General features: G+C 42.9%; 1 protein-coding gene across 4 annotated transcripts in view; it reads left to right on the top strand.

Moving 5' to 3' along the window:
• The first annotated feature begins 209 nt into the window (after window positions 1-209).
• The window catches only part of CAB39L (calcium binding protein 39 like), a 68148-nt gene continuing 57950 nt past the window's right edge, over window positions 210-10407 (top strand). For 2 of the 4 annotated variants that reach the window (XM_055801711.1, XM_027790735.2), the window contains exons 1-2: window positions 340-827; window positions 2798-2924. The gene's annotated coding sequence lies outside the window, so the exon portion shown is untranslated. Of the gene's footprint in view, window positions 229-338; window positions 828-2797; window positions 2925-10407 lie in introns of those variants that run through there. The other 2 variants (XM_027790738.2, XM_027790737.2) reach the window with 2 other exon arrangements.

Here is a 10407-nt window from a genome sequence, read left to right as displayed (position 1 = left end):
CCGACAACCGCCTGACGGCGGCCGGAGGCGGGGACGCACCAGCCGGGCCTGCGGCACCGCCCCCTCCCCTTCGGCGCAAGGCGGGAGGGGTGTGTGTGGGGGGGCAGATAAGTGTGTGGTGATTGGGCGTCGGCTTTTCCGGGTTATAGCGTTGCGGCGGCGTCTTCTCGCTCATACGCATGCGCGAGGCGGGGCCAGGTCCCAGGAGCGAATCGCCGTGCGCGGGAGGTGGGCCGCTCCCCTGGGGACGAGCGTCTTCCTTTGGCGCGATTGGCTGCGGCGGGGGCGTCCGTGCGCGAGGCGCTTTGGTGGGGGGGGTGGGGGTGTGCGGAGCCGAGAGGCTGGCGCTGCGTCCGCCATCTTGGGCCGGGGCTGGCTGTAAACTCTTGGTGGTGGAGCGGGCTGGGTGCGGTGGGAGCGCCGCCATTTTGGCACAGTAGCGCTCGGGCGGCGAGGGCGAGGGGTAAAGGGCTGAGCCAGGCAGCTGATCCGCTTGAATGAGCGGTAGGCTGCGGGGATGGCTCCGGCTGCTGTTTTGGGCCTGGTGTGGCCCGCCCTACCTGAGGGGCTGGGGGATGTGGGGCCGCTCATAGCGTGTAGGGTGAGGCCGTCTGCCCCTCTGCTCGCGTCTGCGGGGCTTCCCACACCCCATGTGGAGTCTAGGCGGTTGCTAGGCCCCTGGGGGAAGTTGCCTTGGTCAAAAGGGTTCTGGCAGCTGGCTGAGCTCAGTGAGGCTGCAGGCACACGGGTGGGGAGCATTGGAGAATGCAAGTGTTACTGAGGGATGTTTGGGCCTTTGATTCCAGTCCTCCAAATCAAAATACTTGGTAGGTGAATGAGTTGCTTAACTTGACTGCTGGCCCTTGCAATTTGCCTTTGCTGATTGCAGCTGTATCCTATTAAATGCTGAATTATTACTGTCATTTTGATTCAAAGTGTGAAAATAAAAGTTTACGTTGGCTTTAAAATTTTCAGCGGTATTACTTTCCAAGTGTTTGTGTTATGGCTAAGTAAAGGGATTTTTCAGAGGCAAAAATGTAATGTGCTTTTAAAAGATGGGGAGGGTGGTTTGTCATTGCTTTTTTATCACGTCTTTTTTTTACCCTCATGTTAAACTGTAGAGATAAACTTAACACACTCCAATAATTGTCAAAGCATTTCCAATATTGTGGCTGTTACTACAAGTATTTCTTTAGTTGGGTGAGGGATAGAAGTTAAATTTAAGTCTTGGGGGGAATGCAATGTTTATGTAACTTGGAGCTCTGGTCAGACTCAGGATTCTGCAGCAGATTTTGATGCCCAGCATCTGATTTCTACTTCTATAAAGCCTTTTAAATGTTTACATAGGGATCCCTACATCTGTGCCTGTGTTTGAAGTTCATTGATTAGTGTATGAGTACTGCCTAACTCTACAGCGAGAAATGAGACAACCAACAGTAACATTGTTGGGAACAGGTGGTTCAACATTACTGATGCGCTGACAAATCTCTCAATAAAAATAGTACTTTTCAAAAGTGAGATTTCTTTCCTGTAATTGTTTATTTAAAAATTAATTACAAGCTTTTCTTGCTCTGGGAATATACTGCATTATGAGGTGATGATTGCAGGTTAAGTAATATCATTTTACTGAATTATTAATACATGTCTGTGCAAATTAATATTGAGTGTTATGAAACACTTGTGTTACAAATTGTATATGAGGAATATATCAAATACAGAGAAGATGGAGCCCAGCATCATCATAATTGTATTAATTGTAAGTTATTTCCTCATTAAGTTTTCTTTCCTTAAATGCCTCCTAAATGACCTCCTGGGTTTGTCTGCATGCTTTCAAACTGTGTGATAAGCATTAATCAGCAATATGGGGATGATACACTAATCTCATAAACAATGAGTATTGTTAAATAATTATGGTTTGGTAATGGGATTGTATATGTCTGCTTGCTTGACATGGCTAGGGTGATGGTGTGATTGGGTTTTTGTGATGATAAAGTTGCCATATGCTTCATGGTCTTGAGCAGCAAATGGACTCGAGCCTTTTTCCGGCAATAATTCATTGAAATATAAGTATTGGGAATCTAACCACAATGACGGTTTTACTTGGAAGCAGTCGGTGGTGTTACCCGGCAGCACTGAGGAAGGCAACCCCTTTGCTCTGAGCAAGCCACTGGAGCTTATTCTATCTGCCATAGCAGGATCTTTTGCCTGGCACTTGTCAGTGAACACGCACTGCTGCGGTCTGTGGTGGTCGCTCATGGCGAGGCCCAGCTCTAGAAAAAAGATGAGGGAAGTGCCAAGACTGTCCTTGGAGGCTGATGCAAGGAATCTACTAAAATGAAATTTAGGACCGATTGGTATCAGGATTTTGCATTCACACATATGCAAATGAGCTATATGTCAGTGTGGTTGGAAGTGCGGTTTTCGGTGTTGTAGCAAGTGACTGCGGAGGACATGTACTGAAGAGGGTGACACTGGTGTAATCTGTGTTACTCCTTATGAAGTGCTGGTAGCGCTCCAAAGCTTTTATTAGCAGCTGGGAGGGATGGAAGAAGCTGGAAGCACATGACTGCACGCCTCTAAGACAAAAGAGAAATTAGTAATATATTCTGCTTGTTATTTGAAGCAAAAGGAATGGGAAATATATCCTTTTTAAAACAAGTTTAATAAGGAGGCAGTTTTGAAACTTACTTCTTTCCCTGTTTTTGCTTTTATCTAGAAGTGTAAGATAGGCGTTCTGCAACATAGCAGCAAATTCTGCCAGTGAGCCAGTAAGCTCAGTTCTTCCCGAACTTGTTAGGTGGCAGAAGCTCACAAGCGATACTGATGACACATCTGAACAACCTGCTGGCAGCACTCCTCTAGCAGCCGTATAAGCTTCTTGGGGCTCTGCAGTTTAGACGTGGACTGACTAACTGCATCTAGAGGTGAGGATAGCCCATTGCACATGCCTACCCATTTGCTAGGTGCACCTTTGTTAGGGTGACAATGAAAGGGCTGACTGTCCTGGTGAGTGACTGAGTTGCTGAATTGTGCTTTTGTGTTACATAGTTCTGGTTGTATTTAGAGACTTCAGATGAACAATTGCTTAGACAGGCAGACTGCAAATGGCTACTTTGAGTGGGAGGAGATGAAGCTAGTCCAAAGTTGTCTTCTCCATGGATGTTTTTATTATTTTGAATGTGGTGTGAGGATTTGGATGTTTGCTCATATGGCCAGATAGGCTTGGGTGAGGTACAGAGACTCTGGTCTGACTCCAGATAACAGCAAAGCAGTCAAAGCCATCAACTTTGGAAAGCCATGGGCATTTGGAGGATGTTTTATAATTCTCATTTAGCTTTTTGCCCTTTTCTGATGGGATTGGCTTATTGCGTTATTGACCCTTTTCTTCTTAAAGTATCATCATATCAACTGAGTATTTTTACCAGCTTCTTCCCTGTCACATCCTCCTTGTTATCCTTATTGATTTAACTTGCTCCTTTATAGGTAAGTGCCCATACCTCATTCTTTCAAAATGCAACTTTTATTTAATGTTCTGTTTTATTGCATGATCAGTTTAAGTATGGTTCCTTTTTCACATATCTATCTTGGGTAAGATAACAGATCAGAGAACTGGTAATTTTATACAGATCATAGATAATTGTTTCTTTACAAAATGTGTTCAGTGTGGCATCTTTTGGTTTATCTTAAAAAATTTTGATTCATTATATATGAAGACACAGGGTAATATTCCCTGTAGGTGCATTGCTTACTAATCAGGTTTGTCACAGACTGTTTACAGGCCCTCAGTATGTTTTGTAGTTCTGTTGCTATTGTAGATATGTCGTTTTAATTAGGTTATTTGGATATTATTTTTTTCCAGTTACTAAAGAAAGGGGAGATTTGGGATCTCTGAGAAGCCTGTAAAATGATTTTTGTTCTACCTGTAATGAAAAGCACATTTGTATTTTGGGCAACTAAAAGTCAAACAAATTGTCCATTTGAAAAGTGGAGCTTCTAAAATCATAGACTGTTATGGCCCTAAGGGAATCTTAAAACACAGGCAGAGACTGGCAATGAAAAGGAAAGGAAAAATTTGTGTCATTGTTTAAACAATACAGTTCTTTCATGTGGAGGACCGAGATGTCTGTTAATTACCAACTGGCTTGAGAGTTTTGGAGTCTGGCCCAATAGGCTGAAACTGTTAACCATCCACTAGCTGGCATATCCTTCAAGGTCTGCATTTGGAGGCTGGTAATGTAACGGGTTTCATCTTTATAGATGTTTCTGTAGTAGAAACATTTTCAGTTTTAGCTATATTTCTGTCTTACAGTCCCAGTATTCATTGCCAACATAGATTCCAGACAGTTGAGTGAACACAGAAAGCAAGGACTGGTTTAAATGTTAGATAATGTCAGACCAAGTTGAACAGCATGCGTTGTCTTTGCTGTGCCACGGCCCCACCACAATACACTGTTCAAGACCTAGAACTGTGTCCTCTAATTTGGATGACTTGGATGAATTGACAAGTTCTGAAAGCCTGTGATTACAGTTGCACTTGAAAGGGCCTGAGGTCTCTGGAAACCAGGCAGCAGATGTCTGTGATGAAAGGAACCCAAAATAAATGGATGCCTAAAAACCTTTTTATCTTCGTTTCTCCATGGGAACATAACTATATGTTTATCTGAAATAAATGTTCAGGGGTATTTTCGGAAGTAAAGCTAGTGGTTGTAAAGTATTCTGACTCTTTTGATGGACTCTGTTTGTGCGTTTGCATGCCAATTAAAGTATGTGTACCAAGTATTTTCATTAAATGAAGATGTAGCAGACAAAAATTTCTAAGCAATCTTTAAGAGTTAGTGAACTTGTGGTGTTCCCACTCATAGGAGATGTTCTGTGGAGTGCTCCACAACTTCTTTTTGATTTGCCTTTTATTTTTTAAATCAAAGTGTAGAGGAAGCTGTCCTTGTGATGCCAGGTGATGTAAGGTTGATTAGTCAGTGCTGGTCTTGATAGCAGCTGTAGAAAGGCAAGGGAGTGAATGTGTGGCATAGAATTGGACCTGACCTAATAAAAGCCATCAAAAGGAGGCATATGGCAAAAACTTGGAAGTCATTATTGTGTGTAGATGGAATAACTGCATTCAAATAAAACTGAAACCTGTAAGATTTCAAATATACCAGCCATAGAAAACAGGGTAAATATATGTCGTGATGTAGGGGCTCAACAATAGGGCTCTTGAAATGAATATTCTGGACTAAGTAGTCCTTAGTTGCAGCCTCCTGTGGGAAAACTAATTTAGCTGAAGAAAACCCCGAGGGTTTTTTTAGTTGATTGCTTTTCCTGATCCAGTTCACTATGCCACATTAGCAGCTGGTTTGGCTTAACTTTATAGAGATGTGGAAACTGGCAGTAAGGTATGGAGAACAGGAGGAACAAGGATGTGAGGCAGTATTGTCCTATTAATGTTTATTGCATTTGGTTTTGTTAATAAGCATTATAAGGGGCCAGGGAAGCCACAGTCCCCTGAACATTTTAAATTGGCACTGGCAAAGAAAGAAACAGTTCTGTTCACCCTGTGCTGTTCAGCCTTCTCTTGTTCGTTTGTGTCATTGCTCAGGACACTGATTGAGGTTTGAAAAAAAAAGGTTACTTATTTGGCTCAGCTAATTTTATCTGAATAACTTTCCCCTTCTAATCTGCTGTGCAGCCACTTCGGTATTTCTTCTTCTTTCAGGGAACTGAGGGTGTACTAGGTGCAAAATGAGCATCTGGAGATAGATTGCTTTTTAATTTGATTGTTGGTGTCATTGATCCCAGTTTAAAGTGTGTGTGCAACTACTTCTTTAGTATAAGCAAAGTGGTGGCATGGGCAAAACACTTCCTGTGGATGGTCTTCATCGCCCAGCAGAGCTGTCCTAAGCCTGGACCTCTCTGCATCTTCAGTTGTGCCAGACCAAAAACCCCTCCTGCTTTTTACAGACAGTGGAGGTGAATGGGTTTCTTTTGGAGGTGACTCAATTTAACTTTGAGTTAATTTCTGTAAAATTCTTGAATGTCTGGAATCAAAGAAGCTATGTTGGAAATGTGCAAGGCATCTGTTCAGCAGCACTGAATGAGAGAAGTGAACTGTGGGTCCAAACCTTTGCAACCCTTTTTCATAAGCAATGTTACTTAAGTGACTGTAATATATGAATTATGCACTCCTTTCACAGAAGTGGATACATACGCTCTTTGTTACAAAGTAATACCAAAACAAATTTATATTGCATGCAGATTGACATTTAAAGAAAACACAACAACAAACTTTAGTAAGATTGAGTGCAGCTAGACAAATACATTTCGTGTGTATCTGCCAAAAAAAAAGAAAGAAAATGTCCACCAAATACAACTGGTTACCTTAGTTTAGTATGCTGATATGGTTTGTCAATGTGATGAACCAGTTATGTGACTTGTAGTTTGGTAGCAGTTTTAAGTGCAGGATTATTTTTAAGATTATTCGATTTTGTTAATGAATTCATAGCAAGGTGCTATAACCCTTACATTAGCAGATCAAGAGGTATGGTTGCAGCTTGTGTGCAGGAGTGAGGATAAAAGGATGGGATGGTGGGTTGTTTTTTTTTTCAAACTGTTTTTGCCACCACATATTCTAGAAATATTTTAAAATTGCATCACCCATCCTCCAAAAAGGTATTCATGGATGGATGGATTGTTTCTTTTCTTTTGTTCTTTTAGTGTTGTAGCCTGGATTGTCCATGTTAGAAATGATTGATAAAGGTAGTTCCAAAGATTTAAAATCTTACATTTAGTAAGACCCTCCACAGTTCCTCTCACTTCTCCAAAAGCTGCATTTTTATCAAATATAAGAGGGATTTGGTTTTTTTCAGCTGTTAAATTTTCAGGGTGTCTAGCAGGCTGTTCTGTCTCCCTCTTCAGTTGTGCTGTTCCTAGAACTGATTCAAGGGAGGTGATGGCAGTAAGGGCTAGACTTCCCCAGAGGTTCTTGGGGTGCATGGAAGATAACTTCCTGACACAGCTGGTCAGTGAACCAGCCAGGGGAGATGCCCTGCTGGACCTGCTGTTTGCAAACAGGGAAGGACTCGTGGGTGATGTGGTGGTTGGAGGATGTCTTGGGCACAGCGATTGTGAGGTGATAGTTTTCAGTTCTTGGAGAAGTATGCAGGGGGGTCAGGAGAGCTGCTACCTTGGACATCTGTAGGGCCGACTGGCCTGTTTAGGAGCCTCGTTGACAGAGTCCCTTGGGAGGCGGTCCTGAAGGGCAGAGACGTCCAGGAAGGCTGGGCATTCTTCAAGAAGGAAATCTTAAAGGCGCAGGAGCAGGCTGGTCCCGTGTGCCAAAAGATGAGCTGGCTTAGAAGACCAGCCTGGCTGAACAGAGAGCTTTGGCTGGACCTCAGGGAAAAATGGAGAGTTTATGACCTTTGGAAGAAGGGGCAGGCAACTCAGGAGGACCATAAGGATGTTGTGAGGTTATGCAGGGCTAAGATTAGAGAGGCAAAAGCCCGGCTAGAACTCAGGCTGGCCACTGCTGTAAAAGATAACAAAAAAATGTTTTTACAAATACATTAGAAACAAAAGGAGGGCTGAGGACAGTCCCCATCCTTTATTGGATATAGGGTGGAACATTGCCGCAAAGGATGAGAAAGAGGCTGAGGTACCTAATGCTTTATTTGCCTCAGCCTTTAACAGCAAGACCAGGTACCCTCAGGGTACTCAGCCCCCTGAGCTGGAAGACGGGTATGAGATGCAGAACGAAGTCCTCACAGTTCAGGAGGAAACAGTCAGTGACCTGCTGCTCCCCTTAGACACGCATCATAAGTCTATGGGGTCAGATGAGACCCAACCAAGGGTGCTAAGGGAACTGGCAGTGTGCCCAGGTGGCCAAGAAGGTCAGTAGCATCCTGGCTTGTATCAGGAATGGTGTGGCCAGCAGGACAAGGGAAATGATTGTCCCCTGTACTGGGCACTGGTGAGGCTACATCCTGAACACTGTGTTCAGTTTTGGGCCCCTAAATTCAAGAGGGACATTGAGGTGCTGGAGCGTGTCCAGAGACGGGCAGCGGAGCTGGTGAAGGGTCTGGAGCACAAGTCTGGTGAGGAGCGGCTGAGGGAACTGGGGCTGTTCAGCCTGGAAAAGAGAGGCTCATTAGAGACCTTATCGCTCTCTACAACTACCTGAAAGGAGGGTGTAGGCAGGTGGGGGTTGGTCTCTTTTCCTGAGTAAGAAGTGATAGGATGAGAGGAAACAACCTGAAGTTACACCAGGAGGGGTTTAGATGGGATATTAGGAAAAATTCCTTCACTGCAAGGGTGGTCAAGGATTGGAACAGGCTGCCCAGGGATGTGGTTGAGTCACCATCCCTGGAGGTATTTAAAAGACATGTAGATGTGGTGCTTAGGGACATGGTTTAGTGGTGGACTTGGCAGTGCTGGGTTAATGGTTGAACTTGATCTTAAAGGTCTTTTCCAGCCCAAATGATTCTATGATTCTATTCTATTATTCCCTTTTTGGCAGCAATGTAAACTTAAAACAACTCAATTGTGAAACAACATCTTTAAATTTTTTTACAGCATGAGTTAAAAAGAAAACTTCTTACATCTCAGTAATGTTTGTGCCTTGTTTCCTGTTGCAAGAGACTCTACTTACAGTGAATAAAGTACTGCTCCATAACTGCACTTTGAAATGTGGGGACAACTGAGTGACAACTATTGGATTGGATGGTCTTTAATAAAGACCCCATGTCAATCTAGCACAAAGGCACTAGTATAGATTTATACATACAGATTTATTGCAGCAAGGAATACAGTTCACTTGCTTTTAAGTGTGGGAAAGAAGTTGTGTGGGGCTTTTTAAGTAAGGTGACTGGAGATTCCTGAACACGGAGATATTAAAATTATGTGGAAAGAGAGTTCATTTCCAGCAGCCATAGCGATCCAAGCAACATGTAACATTCAGCTCTTTGTTGTGCAGGGAGGCACGACTTATCAGCTTTCCCTCAAGCATACCTTTTAATTGTATACTCTCACTTTCTGCAGTGCATTGGCAGTCAGGCAGCTAACTTTCACTTCTGCAAATAAGGAAAAGATTGCCAGTTCATGGTGGTCATTCACTAGGTGTTGCTTTTGGATACAGGAGAAGCTGTCTGCAATATATGGTTTATTTGTTGTTAGAAATAAGACATCAAATTGAACTTCATAGGGTGAGGGCAGGATTGCAGGGTGGTTGTAGACCTCTGTTAAGGCAAATATTGTGTATATCACATAAACCCTGGGAAAAGTCTGTGGGTTTGGGGTGAGGTTTTTTAATAATTTTTGTTTGGTTTGTTTGGAGTTTGGTTTTTGGGTTTTTTTGACAAATTGGTTTAAGCAAATGAGCTGAGTAAGACTGAACCTTCTAAATGCAAGCTTATTACATAGGAATTGTGCTTACCCTTGGTCCTACTCCTCCTCGTTTGCAGGTCATTAATAGGTCTTGTCTTGTACATTGCAATCCGTGTTTAAGTTTGTAACTGCCTGGGACATCTGTACTGCTCTATTGCAAGCATCGCACACAGCCTTGGGCAAAACAGGAGAGTAAAAGACAAAGTGCTTTGGTCAAAGGCAGTTTGAGTGAAGACAGGTTTGAATGAACTCTGAGGTCAAGTTGGCTTGGTAGTCTTTAGGTTGTGCGTTGTTTGGAGAAGGTTTTTCCCTTCAAAACCCCAACATTAATGTAAGGAGATAGATGCTGCTGCAATTCATCTGTGTTCCACCCTTTTGTCAGAGAAAGGAAGATGTTGCCAGAGGATTTCCCAAGATACCCTCATGCTATTCTAGTTTCTTGGGCAGGAGTTAAATGCTAAGAAAACATTCACAGAGATGTTGCCCATTGTTTTTCCTCTTTCACTGAACTCCCTGCCCTGTAAACTGAGTATCTCCTCATCATGGTTCATAAGGTCTCGTTGCAGTTCATAAGGTCATGGGAGAAGATGGCTGCAAAACTATGTGACACTTACATCTTTGAAGACAAAAACCGTAAGGGACTAAGCAAATTTTCTGTTCTGCATGATGTGATATGCTGTTACATCACTAATATACTTCTAACATTGCTTACAAGAGTGTCTCTCAAATTTGGAGAGGAAAAAATGTGAGAACACATGTCTATCTAGAATGTGCAGAGCTGAATGTGAAAAGATAGTTTAAGCAAAGGAGGGGTCCTGTCGATTTAGAAGTGGTTCAAGGGCAGCAGCCAATATATAGGAATAAGTACTTTTTTATAAAGACAATTAAAGAAAACCTTCCAGATTTTCTTTAGGATCTAGGGCTAATAAGGAAACATTCTAAAAATACTGGGAACAAAAAGAACAGCAACATATGTCTGATGGCTGTGCTGAACTTGTCAGCAACAATGCTGAAAAGACAGAACTGTTA

The sequence above is a fragment of the Falco peregrinus genome, chromosome 4, assembly GCF_023634155.1.
Source record: "Falco peregrinus isolate bFalPer1 chromosome 4, bFalPer1.pri, whole genome shotgun sequence".
Lineage (NCBI taxonomy): Eukaryota > Metazoa > Chordata > Aves > Falconiformes > Falconidae > Falco > Falco peregrinus.
This window is presented reverse-complemented; position numbering and strand designations above follow the sequence as displayed.